This window comes from Coenobita brevimanus, chromosome 26 (genome assembly GCF_032717465.1).
Source record: "Coenobita brevimanus isolate Jiangsu-jjx chromosome 26, ASM3271746v2, whole genome shotgun sequence".
In the NCBI taxonomy this organism is placed as follows: domain Eukaryota; kingdom Metazoa; phylum Arthropoda; class Malacostraca; order Decapoda; family Coenobitidae; genus Coenobita; species Coenobita brevimanus.
Window position 1 is genome coordinate 12,223,077 of NC_136979.1, and position 13,665 is coordinate 12,236,741.

Consider the following 13,665-nt stretch of genomic DNA (forward strand, 5'->3'; position numbering starts at 1 on the left):
GCCTGTGTGTCTATGTGTGTGTGTGTGTGTGTGTGTGTGTGTGTGTGTGTGTGTGTACTCTTAGTAAAATGCGATCTGTAGGGATGGAAGTGATGAGTTTGGGAAGTCTTGCCCACGTTTTATATACCTTATGCCTTGGAATGTGGTGTTTCAACTACTAAGCACTTGGTTTACGCTTGTTGTAAGTAGTCTCGTATCTCCTACGGCACAAGAGACGTGAGTTTGTATAGTGTACATGAGGCTTCCTTTCTCCCGTGATTCGTACCCAAGGAGAAGGAAGATGCTTGAAATTCCCCACCACATATACATCAGCGAAATATAGTTGTGAGGCTGATCTAGCCTGTTGATGGAATAAGCCTAAACTTACTGTAACTACGCTTTGTTTAGAAATGTTTGGCATTACTGGGAAGGGAAGGCTTGCCCTAGGTGCGGTACTGCCTTACGAAATATGTTGGGCCGTTTGTTGGGCTGTAGGTAAACCAGAGTAGCCTAAAGGTGGTGGAACGGAATAACATATTGACAGGAGTTTGGTAGTGGATGGAAGAGAGGTTTAGTGTGACTGGGATAGGATGGGTTGGAGTGATGCACTCTGGGAGAAGCTGGATAGCACGTAATGGAGGTCACGTTCAGATGAAGTGTGGTACAGTACTAGTGGATGACAGTCACATGGGATATAAGCCGGGGTATACCGGTACAATGCGTCTGCTTGTAAAGTGTTACCCTCGCCGGTTTGAGCTACTGTGTTGAGGTTGACTCAGGCTTGCAGTGTGTTAATGTCTCACAGTAGTTTTTCTAGTGCTCTTGTAAGGTAAATGCCGGGTAATAATAGGCTGCTACACACGCGCCTCGTATGATGTAAGAATAACTCATTGTGGCCTATGCCGTAAAGCACTGTATCTGATTGACATAGGCCACCAGGTTACGCACGAGAACATAGAATAGGCCCGTAGAGAATGAGGGTGAAATTGAATGCTAGCCAGTTTTCCTGAGTTTGCTTGTTCGAGCAATTGATAACATGTACTACAGCTACCACCACCTGTAATCATTAAAGATTTTCCTTGGTCGACATTCATACTTTTTTTTTAATTTATTTTTTTTACTTTATTTCATTTTGGTGTCAAGCTCTTGCAACATGGTAGATAGTGGCACTAACCTGCTGCGTGTCATTGGGGGTAGTGACACCCTCACCTGACCACTTTAATTTTCTCATGGTCGGGATAACTCCAATATAATATTCCAGCTAAACTCCAGATGGTGTTATTTAGCCAAGAGTGAGTCGTACTTGCCTGAACTTTACCGTAATACTGTCGCCACTAACGCACTTATAATCAAGCGATTAAATGCTGCCGTGAGCGAGTGTTAGGACCCTGAATGTATTAAATAGTATGTGAAATAAGAGGTGCGTCGCGGTAGCCGTGCTGTACTGTACTGTAAATGTTGGAGGAGCCAAGCTAGGTGATAGTGTGCGTGTTGATACCTCTGCCATTATGCCGGCCTTGTCACGCCCCACGCCGCACTTAGTCCCATGCTTGTAAATTGTTTCTCATGTACCGCCGCTCACCATTATATTGGCTCACGAAATAAGTAGCGTCGTCACGTGGGCTTGTTTCTCTCGGGGTGGTGGCGTGGCGTGGCGTGCTGATGGTGTGGCGAAGGTAGGGGGGGGGGTGTCAGAGTGGCAGTGTAGCGTGGCAGGGGTGGCGTGTCCAGCTCCGCGCCCATACCTGCCATTAACCCGGAATAAATTTAAGACGCCACACTTGAAGGTTAATAATTCAGAGCGTGGCGCCGTCTTTACCAGGAATTTCTGCAGTGGTGTGGCCTGTGAGTGAGGACTGATGGGTATTTTGGCCACACCACGCCAGCGCACGCGTTGAGGCACGGAGTCCACTTGATGTGTCATAATCGTTGGGGCACACAGAATACCTGTGTATATTTGTGTACGCCTGCTGTTGTGGAGGTGGAGATCAAGTTGACGCAGTTAGGTGTGCGGCATGTTGCCAAGCTCACCTGTCATAGCATGGAGGCGGTCACAACTGCCAGCTGGCTAAGTATTGCTGAGTGCCACTATGCCCCACTGTCACTGCCCCACTGCTAGGTGGTCATTGCTACATCATAGGATGGAGTTGCTGTAATGTGATATACGATATATTACTTATGGGGCGGCTCTGTACCGTACTGATAATGTTTACCATTTCATAACCCTGAGAGTTACCGTGTAGTGTCCTGTTATTCAGTATACAACTCAACTCGAGTTGTATGATAGAGGCAGAATTGAGGGCAGTAAAGACTGATTTCCTACTGCACCTGCTGCTCCCGTGAACCCCCAAGCAGGTGTTGGCTCCACGCCACCCTCCCCTCCACTCTCTGCCATGCTTATTATTGACAAAGACCCTCCCCGCCTTCTAACTTCAGCGCCTGCTGCCTCTCTCCCATCCACTCACATCATCCATCAGTACATGCAACCCACAATACCACCAGGACACACCACCCACCTTCCATTGATATACCCACACCTAATGTACCATACTTTTGCTTCCAACACCGTCACTTACACTATCCAGTACATGTAGACAAATTATTATCTATGCCACACACATATACCGGTATCTGGGTAAAGGTACCATCAATACGGTACATATCCACTGAAACAAACCACCCGCATTCTCCATTATTACAGGAAACCCGCATCACCAACCATACTAAACACACACACACACACACACACACACACACACACACACACACACACACACACACACACAATATTGCGCATCCCACTGATTGAATAACTAAGCCTTTGTTCAGGTTTTCACAGTTTCAGTCTGTAGCATGATAGCTAAACAGATCGGTGCACATGCAGGAATAATGCAAACTAATCCTAGATCCCGGTAGGCCAGGCTACTTGGCAGAGTATGTCCTCGTTGTCTAAAATTAGTTAAATATTGAGCGTAAATACTGGAAGCTTCATAGAGTGTCTGTAGAAAGTTATATAGTATTTTCATTGAGCTGCAGGGAAATTTGTGAGCAGTTTATCTTTACTCATCAGCCAGTACCGTATATTGTTGCTTTACTGGTACCTGTATATAATTCTTACAAGTTGCATCTTAATAGTTATGTGTAATAATTGTCAGTTCACCATTTGATATTGGCCACTACTTTTTAGTCATCGATTAGTTACACCATAGTTGTTGATCCTGCAAACAAAATGACTTTGACTACGCTTGTGTGCCTCGAGTACATGGTTGAGAACCACTGTTTGTAATAAGTATGGCTGGTTGTTAGTCAGATTGAAATAGGGTCGCAAGCACTGTTGGTTGAAAGTAGCTGAATAATGCCTGTAAAACAGTAAGGCTAGTCGGCAGCTTAAATATAAATAGCGCTGAGCATGCCTTGAGTCCTAGTTGATGGTAATGAATTCTGGAGGAGGTGTGTGGTTGTAAATCAGTGAGGGTGATTGCCCACTTCAGCTGTATCGAGCGGTCTGTTTGTTGAGGCTTCTGTAGACTAGGGTCCGCTCACCTAATTTCCAGGTCCCCCACTTGACGCCTGTGTACTCACCACTCCGCTCTTAAGTACCCATCCACCCCCCCCCCCCACCCTCGCACAGAGAGAGAGAGAGAGAGGGAGGGAGACCTTGGAGCTGGTTGGAGGAGGGAAGTGGGGAGGGGTGATGTTGATGCGAGGTGGTTTTGGATTTGAAGGTGAGAGGTGGTGGTATTATTAGTCGGGGATGGTTTTGTAGTGGTTAGTGGCGATGGTGGTGGTTGAATGGTACCGCACCTGTTGAATATTAAACAGTACTAAGGTGTTGGTGTTTGTGCATTGTGCTGCTGACATTTACTTGTGTGGTGTTCGATGATAATGGAGGTGGTGTGGTGGCGGTTGGTACGAGGGGGTGAAGTGTGATGTCAGTGAGAGGACTGGGCCAGTTGAGATTGAGTGGGGTGGCTCCACTTTCTCCCTCCCTTGACTCAAGCCTTCCACACCCCTCCCACTCCCTGGGATTGCAGGTCAATGCTTTCACTACATTGTGGCCATGGCATGCCTGCGATCCCCTCACTTTCACCCATAGGCTGCATTTCTTTGTTAGCTGTCCCTTCACTGCGTACTCTTTCTCTTAATCTGAATGGAATCTTTTGGCGGTAGTAGGAATATACTGTATTGAATAAAGGTCATCGTTGTGAAGTAAAGATAAGGCTGTCCTTTCAATCTTCTTCACCACCGGCACGATGGGTCTCTCCTGAGCTAGATAAAATCACAAGGCTGTTGCAAGGTTACAATATGAATTATTGTAGTAATTCAGGCATGCGTTGGAACACCGTAAAATTTATGCAAGGTATATGGTTGAGTACGGTATGTGATATGTTAGAAGACTGATTGAGTTGTTTGTGTCGATTGTACGGTATGAGTAGATCTGTGTACCGTAATACTAATAATTATGGGCATGTCTTCCTGCTGGGTGCAGTGCAGTCCAGTTAGATTAACCCCGTCAACCCCTCCCTGTGTTTTTAATTAGCTGAAGGACCCCTGACCGAACAGGTGGCGCCTTTTGTTATATTCTTGCTGCCACCAGGCAGTTTTATTGGCCTTCTAGAAAACCTCTGTTAGTGAAGGGGTGATGCGTGTTATAGTCACTGGTTTCGTGTGTAAAATGTGAAATAATTTTTTGATACGGTAATGACAGCTTATGCAGAAGTAACATAGCTATTGTCGTGTTGGCAGCTAAATTTTTTCTGTTGTTATCGCTTGAGAATGCAGTCTTAATTAGCCTAGTGTAGTGATTGGTAGTTAGCCTATGATAGTTAACCACTTCTGTTCGTTGACGCTTTCTTTCGGGAAGACGTCTTAATAGTTAACAGGTTAACCAGTCCATTACTAAGCGTCTCTTGGAAGCTGAAATCTGATGGCATCAAGAAAAGAAGATGAAAGATATTGTACTTTCATTAATAATGAGTAGACCTAGTGACTCGGATATTCCAGTCGTGTGGTGTGCATTACATTACAAAGACAAATGTAAAGGATTGTAAGAAGAAGGAAATGGTATTAAGAGAGGATTTGGTGAGAGAGCCTAATGAACCAAAGAAGAGTAAAGCGATGATGAAAATTGAGGTTGCCGAGAAACTTGAAAGATAGGAAAGACAGATGGACAGATAGTTGGTAGATAGATGGATATAGAGAAGTAGAGACAAAGAGGTGGGGCGGACAAGCGTATCTAAGACCAGAGTGGGGAGGGGGTGGCGGAGGAGAGCAAATCTATAAAGGCCAGAGAGGAGGGGGGGGGGGGCGCTGAGGAGAGCAAACCAGAGAATAGAGGGGTTGAGGTAGCTCACTGAAATCTCTCAGTCTGTTGCCAGGCGCCGAATCCAAGACAGACATCATCCAGAGTGAACGCCACTAGAACGCCTGTAAACCCCACAACAAAAGGGCATATTTTTGGTCTATGTGGCTTCTTATTCGTTCTGTGGGAGACGTAATGAAGGAGTTATTGAAATCTGTGTCTAAATCCTTTGGTTTGAAAAAATCCTATGTCAGCTGAGTAAAGTCCTCTTAAGGCGTCCATGGATTGAAGGGGATCCAATATATCATTACGGTGAAGTCTTTTCTTACCGGTTTTCTATTTTTACTGCTGCCAGCTATTTTATTCGGCTCGAGAAATCCTTCGTAGTAAAAGAGATCAACAACAGTTCCATGACTATTAATTTTCCTGTTTTCTTCGTTCAGAATGGCCTCCGCACAATGAGAACGTCTTGTATTATCTGCTCTGATTTTCTTTTGATCACTTTCAGTTTGGTGTCGTTCTTTCATTTCTTCACCAGTTAACTTCAGACTTGGTAGCTGCTTTTGTCCCATAGCAAATTATGTTCTAGCGTTTCCTAGTCTTTCCTCTTACCGGTATGTAGTTTTTCTAGGGTACATTAATATTCAGTCCGCTTTCCCGTTAACTCGTACTCCCAACTCTTTTTCCCTTTTTCGTACCGTACGGTGATCTGTTTGCAAGTCCGTGCCTTTCTCCGTTCCCATGTCCATTTACTAACTTGACCTTGCTCTGCCCCTTTCTCCCCTTCCACTTCTGCCTTGACCCTTACCCCTGCAGCGTACCCCGAGTCCATTAACACCTTCAGTCCGATGATGTATTTTTATATTCTTCCACTACTTGACGATTTTATTCACCTTAGGACACGTTTAGTAGTGAAGGGGTTACCGGTAATGAAGATTACTGTTTGTCCAGTTCCATCCGTTGTAAAAGTCTGTCCAGAGTTGAATATAATTGCCTAACTGGAGCATGATAGAACCAGTAAAAAATGCGTCACCGGCGTTGTGTTATAACTCTCTTCACTGTGAGGGGATTTCTTCCAAAACTGAATATAGTGGTGTGACAGTGATCGTAAATCAAGACGTCATCGTGCTGAAGGGGTTAGTCCCATTCCAGGCACGGTACTGTTTCCACCCTGTCACAGCAGTGGTTTCGCATTTCTTGTATTACAGTCACTTGCCCTAATCATTTTTTCGCTTTCCGTATACTGTTTGTATTTTCTTAACCATTCTGTATTTCATATAATACTGTTACATTGCCGTGCATGTAGTGTCCCGTCCCGTGTATTACTTTTACTGTGTTACTTAGTCTCCCTTGAGCGTTGCCGCCACCACTAGTATCTGTGACCATAGGCTGCCTCCTCGCGTCAATTACCCAGTAGCCTCAGTCTCCCCTCACACCCCCTCCCTCTTGCAGTCGTAAATTCAGCACCCTTCTCACCTAGATACCATCCCTCTTGTACTCCTGTTCCATCCCTCCACCCTTCATATCGTACGTTTCATCCTCCTCCTTTTCTCCCTCCTCCTCCTCATCCCAATCAAACTCCCCCCCCCCCCCGTCTTTCCTCCCTTATTCTCCCTCTCTTTCGCTCATCTCTCCTCCCCTCGCCCGCTACCCTTGTTCATTCAGCTTCTGCTTCCCCTCATCCTCTCCCCTCCCTCCAATCACTTGCGCTCCCCTTATTCATTCCCTCCATTCCCACCCTGCGTCCTCTTCCCTCATCTCTTCTCCCCCCCCCCGTCTGTGTGTGTGTGTGTGTGTGTGTGTGTGTGTGTGTGTGTGTGTGTGTGTGTGTGTGTGCTCTCCATTCCCCCCCCCTCATGACTCAGGACCCACTGGAGCGAGACGGACGAGGACAGGAAGGGGGAGAAGAAAGTAGGGATGAGGTCAGGGGAGGAGAGAAGGGGGGGAGGGGGGAAGGGAAGGGAGGAGAAAGTCAGGGTAGGAGGGAGGGTGGTGCAAAGAAGAATGGGAAAGGAGAGGGAGGGTGAGAGAGAAGGAATGGAAGGGAACGGAGGAGGCAGGGAAAGAAAGAGAGGGAGAGGGGTGAGGTGGTAAGGGATGAGGGAAAGAAGGGGACAAGGATGAAAGGGAGAGGGAGACACCTATTCACAATACCGGGATGGTGATAAATAGTGCCTCTGATGGTGATGGCTGAGATTTTGACTCGTGCCAACATCTCGCGAAGGAGAGAGAGAGAGAGAGAGAGAGAGAGAGAGAGAGAGAGAATGGTGCCGTTTCTCTGGTCTGGAAAATGAGACATATATGACTGATGATGCCTTTCCTGCAACAGCCCATTCTTTCCTCTCGCGTCATCCCCCTACCATCGTACCCTCTTCCGATCCCCTCTCCTATGCTGCCCCCAATGTTTTTTTCCTCTTCTCTCCTAATGTTCTTTTCCTCCTTTCCGTCTAATTCTTTCCCCCCTCGTCCCTTCTTTTCTCCCCACCTCCCCCTACTTTCCCTCCTCCCCCCTGGATTTTTCCCTTCACCCTCCTATCCTTCGAAACCCTCCCTCTGTCTGCTGTTTTCCCCATTGTCTCTGATATAGTTTCTTTACTTATTTGCAGGCTTCCATCCTTCCATACAAGGCTGTTAGATACCCTTCTTATTCAGCTCCCCACCCCCCCCCTTTTTTTTTTTACCCCTCGTCGTCTTTCTTTTACCAGTCGTTCTTGTCCTTTTCCCCTCCCATCTTTACTTTTTTCCATCTCTTTTTCATTTACCATCATTTCATTTCCTCCCCGCCTCTCCCTTTTTTCTTGTTAGTCCCTACCTAAGCCCAAGTCCCTGCACCTTCTTTTCCCTTTCTCAGCCCCGCCATCCTTTCCCTCTCTCTGTCCATCCCTGCCGGTAGATCTGCGGTATGAGAGGTCCGCCAGGCGAGCCAAGGCATTTAATAACAGTCCGGGCGTTCACAGTCAAGTGCTGGCTATTGATTTCCAGTTTAGAGGCAAGATCAATAAAGATGGAAGTGAGTAAAGGGGGTGGTGGGTGGGGGGAAGGATGGGGTACTCTGTTTGGAGATGAAAGAAATCGATGAACAAGATAGAAAGTTGGGGGATTTTATTGTTACGAAGACGACAAAGGGAACAAAATGACTAAGATGGGATTGAGGATGGAGGAAGGGGAGGAAGGAAGTATTTGTGTTCGGGTGGGGGGGGGTAGCTAAAGATTCGAGCAAAGAGAATATTGATGAACAAAGGAAATTGTAGAAAGAGAAGAGGGATTTTACATAAGTAGTGACATAATGAAAAGAAAATGTACGGTAAGAGGAAGGTAGGTATGAAGAGAGCTTCAGTGTGTTGGGGAGCGAGGGACTCAATGAATGAAAAGCGAGGAACAAAGTAGAATGTTGAGGGATTTTCTTTTGGGGGGAAGGTAAGATGTCGACGAAAAGCAAAAAGAACCTAGTAAAGATGGAAATGCGTAAGGGAGGATGTGAGATAAGTTAAAGGAAGAGAGGACAAGAGAAATGTAAAAAAACTGGGCTGTAGGTTGGGAATAAGAGTCCTTTTTTAGTATTAATAAGGTATTGTAATAGGGATGCGACGAAAGGTAAGTGTCGGGAAAGATGGACATGAGTAAGTGGAAGAAAAGTAGATGAAACTAAAAACAAAATGGAGTGTAGAATCGGTAATAACAGTGTAAGACAGGAGGGGGGAGAGGAATTTAGTAATTCTTAAGCTACCGTACCGCAAACTCCTTTGTGTGATTGGATCTACATGTATTTTCACGGCTTAGTTCTCATTAATAGACTTAATTATTTGTTTTAGTGCCATTTGCAGACGTTCCAATTTGTAAGCGCGTATACTTACTGTAGAGCCAGGTGTTGTTGGTGACAGGTGTGGCGGATGGCAGGGAGTGTGTGATGATGCTGGCTGGAGGTGAGGGCGAGGAGGGGTTGGGGTGAGGGGGCGTAGGGGTGGGGTGAGATGAGTGTTGATGGGTTGGGGAGGGAAGAAGGATTGATTACTTTACACCGGATCACTTTATGGACCCTCTACCACTCTTAATGCCCCTCCCCTTCCTCCCAGTATTCTCATGCCTCCCTTTCTGTTTCCTCATCCCTCTTTTCCTCTCCATTCCTCTCGTTCCCGCCCTTCACCCAACCACTCTTTCTCTTTCCATACGTTGCTAATCATCTCTCTTCCCTCTCTCCCCTTTCTTCTCTTTCCTTCTTCCTTGCTCCTCTGTCCCCCTTTACCCCTTTGTCTTATGTACTCTCTCGCTTTACTTTCCTTCCTTTTCCTTTATAGTTTCCCACCCTCCGGAGTGTCATCTCTCCCTGTACCCTCCATTCCTTCTGTTTCCTATCTTCACTTTTACTCTCAGCTTAAATTTTACTTTACCCCTTTCGCCTTACAGTCCTTCTCTCTCTCTCTCTCTCTCTCAGCCATCGTTCCTTCAGCCCTCCTTCCTCTTTCCATGTCCCACTTTCTTCCTACCTTCCTTCTGCCTTCTTTCATTCTAGTCTGTTCTTTCTCCTCTTTTTCCTTTTCCTTCCTCGTGTTCCTCTCAACGCACCTTACTTTTTCTCCTGTCTCCTTCTCGTCCCAAACTGCCCACAGGGTTTACCTTTAGTGTGTCATGTATAGCGATAGGTGTGTGTGTGTGTGTGTGTGTGTGTGTGTGTGTGTGTGTGTGTGTGTTCGTACTATGGCTGAGGCGGGGTCGTTATGTGTATACCCCCATTGAAGGCATGTCACACACACACACACATACACACACACACACACACACACACACACACACACACACACACACACACACACACACACACACACCGAGAGAGAGAGAGAGACTGGGGGTGTTTACTTAGCCTACGGTACTGTATATACACCCTTCAGGCCGAGAACGTACGGAACCCAAGATGATTTTATTTAGTTGCGGAGATACCTGTGTTTATACTGTATGAAGTGTTGGTGTGAGATTAGAGGGTAGTGTGTGTGTGTGTGTGTGTGTGTGTGTGTGTGTGTGTGTGTGAGAGAGAGAGAGGGAGAGAGAGAGAGAGAGAGAGGGTCGATGCATAGCGTGTAGGGCGTCTGGGGATGATAACCCTCTTAGGTTTCAGCAGAGGGGGCTGGGGGAGAGGGGGGAATAGGGGATGTAATGGAGAAGAGAGAGAGAGAGAGAGAGAGAACAGAATGGAGTTGAAATGTGCAAAGGGAGGGTGGAATGAAAAACAGAGGAGGAAGGAGTAACTAGCCTATGAAAAGAGGGAGAAGTGACGGGGCTAAAATGAAAGAATTAGTCCGAGAGAGAATAAACAGAAGAAAAGAAGGAATGCTGAGAGAGAGAGAGAGAGAGAGAGAATAACGGGTGGGAGAGTTGTGAGGGTGAAAAAGAATGGAGGGAGGGAGGGAGAGAGACGGTGAGAAAGAATGAAAAGGAGAGAGGAGATAGTGGGAAAGAAGAGGTGAGTGAGGAAAAATGACGAGAAAGAGAGAGGGGAGAGAATGAGACATAATGACAGGATGGATAGAGGAGGGGTGTGAGAAAGAATGGAGAAAGAGAAAAAGAGAGGGAGGGAGGGAGCCATCATACCGCCCCAGGCTTGGTTATCCGCCCATCACCCGGGGATAGAAGCCCCACAAGGCCCCCCCCCCCCCCCGCCTTCCCGCCCGCCCCCCTCCCTCTCTCTCTCTCTCTCTCTCTCTCTCTCAAACACACACACACACACACACACACACACACACACACACACACACACACACACACACACACACACACACACACACACACACACACACACACACACACACACAGTCCTGCCTCTCTTGATTCCTTCCCGTTTTCTTGTCCACTCCTTTACAATCTCATCTCAAGTTTCTCTTCTCCCCCACTTTGCAGTATTCGACCTCCTCCCTCTCCCAGCATGCAGTCTCCCTCATTGCCCCTCCCCATCCTTCCCAATTCCCATATTCTTCTCCCATCCTTTCCAGTTTTATCCCCCGTGATTTACCCTCCACCACCTCGCTGTTTCTCCTCCCTCCCCCCAACCCTCCCTGTTCCCCTAGTTGGTGTGTCTTCCCTCCCCCTCCCCCATCCATTGCGGTTTCTCCTCCCCTCCCCTCAGCGTTGCAATATATATCCTGTCACTCTCATTTCCCCGCCCATACCATCCCGCCCTCCTGATCCTCTCCGTACTTGCAATTGTTCCACCCTTCCCATTCTCTTTCAACCCACATGCCATCTGTCCTTCCCTACTTATCGTCTTGCCTCTCACCCCTCCACTCTTCCTCCCCATTCCCTCAGCCATGTGATTTCCCCATAAACCCACTCAGCATATTTACTTGCTACGGTTGTATGGTACTTTTCACTTCCTTAACACCCTCTTTCTAGGTAACTTATGTTCTTACCTGATATTCTTTCTTTCATTATCACCCCCTCGCAGCTTCGCTAGTACACCCACCCTGTTTCCATAACCCTACCCATCACCCTTTGTTTCTGTCTTCGCTACCCATCACCCTTTGTTTAAATCTTCGCCACCAATACTCTTTGTTTAAATCTTCGCCACCCATCACCCTTTGTTTCTGTCTTCGCCACCCATCACCCTTTGTTTAAATCTTCGCCACCAATACTCTTTGTTTAAATCTTCGCCACCCATCACCCTTTGTTTCTGTCTTCGCCACCCATCACCCTTTGTTTAAATCTTCGCCACCCATCACCCTTTGTTTAAATCTTCGCCACCCATCACCCTTTGTTTAAATCTTCGCCACCCATCACCCTTTGTTTAAATCTTCGCCACCCATCACCCTTTGTTTAAATCTTCGCCACCCATCACCCTTTGTTTAAATCTTCGCCACCCATCACCCTTTGTTTAAATCTTCGCCACCCATCACCCTTTGTTTAAATCTTCGCCACCCATCACCCTTTGTTTCTGTCTTCGCCACCCATCACCCTTTTCCACTCTCCCTCCTCCCATATCATCCCGTCCATCAGTTTTCCATGCACCTCCTCTTCTCCCACTTCTCCACCCTCCCTCATTTGATTTCCCCTCACCCACCAGCCTGTTCCACCCTCTCATCTCGCATCTCTCGTACTCTTTTCCACCCTCCTTTCCATACCTTCCTCCCCTGTCCTATCTCCCTCTTTGCCATACTTCCCCCCCCCCGTCCCATCTCGTTCACCCCCCACCCTCTCTCCTCTCTACATCATTTTTTTTTTTAATCCCCTTCTCACTTTCCATATCCCCCTCCTTTCCGATCCCCTTCAAACTCCCCCTAATCACAAAGAGGGAAGAGGGGTGGGGGGAAGAGGAGAGGGGAGAATGGGGGTTAAAAAAAAGGAAAGAAGGGGGGGGGAGTCTCTTAAAGGCAGCTTGGAATAAAAACCTTAGGCATAACTAATTCCACATTTCCATTTTATGCTGATAGCGTTTGGTAAAGTAGCAGAATCTCATTAGACTAAATTTGCGTATTTTTTATCGAGCCGGAAAGGGTAGCTTTAATAAACGGTGCTGCTGGAGTTGCGTAAAGGAAAATTGGGCAAAGGAAGAGTGTGGCATGGTAATGGTGGGAAGAGAGAGTTGTATTGTGGGTGTGATGTTGCCTTCGTGTTGTCTGATGTCTTGTTTTGTTGATGTTGTCTTCCTCTCTGTTATTGTTGATGTGGTCTTGATACTGTCCAGCATTTTAGTTGACATCGTCCCCCAGTTGTTGTGATCATATTGCCAAGCTTCATTATACGTTTTGTTAATGGTCTGTTGGTATGTTGTTTTGAGATGCTTTGATATTGCTTTAATGTTTTGTTAATGTATTGTCTTGCTGATATTACCTCAGTACGATTTTTTGATTTTCCATTATTGTTTCCTCTGTGTTCGCATGCCCTTAATTTTGATGATAGCACAATCTTATTTTGTTCATTGATAAGGTAGATGTTGGTAAGACCCCATTTTGACGTTGCCTTATTGTTGTGTTGTTGATAAGCTGCGTTGTGTGATACTACGGTAGTAACCTTCAGCCATTGTTTACATGAGTCACCATAAACAGGGTTGTTGGGTAGTTAACACGCCATCCAATTATCCGCTCCCTCTTTCCCCCCTTTTGCCAACTCACTTCTTTGCCCCTCACACTTTCTTTCCATCTTTTTGCTTCCTCATTCCCCTCTTTGGCTCCTTTTCCCCTCTGTGGATACCTTGCTCCCCTCCCCCCTGTTTTTTTTTTTTTTTTCCGTAATTGCCTTCCTCTTTCTCCTTTTTGGCTCATTCGCAGCGTTTCCCCTCTTGCACTCCACCTCTTGGTCCTTCCCTCGCTCCCTCTTTCCCTCCATGCTCTCCCTTGCTCCCTCTTTCCCTCCATGCCCTCCCTCGCTCCCTCTTTCTCTCCATGCTCTCCCTCGCTCCC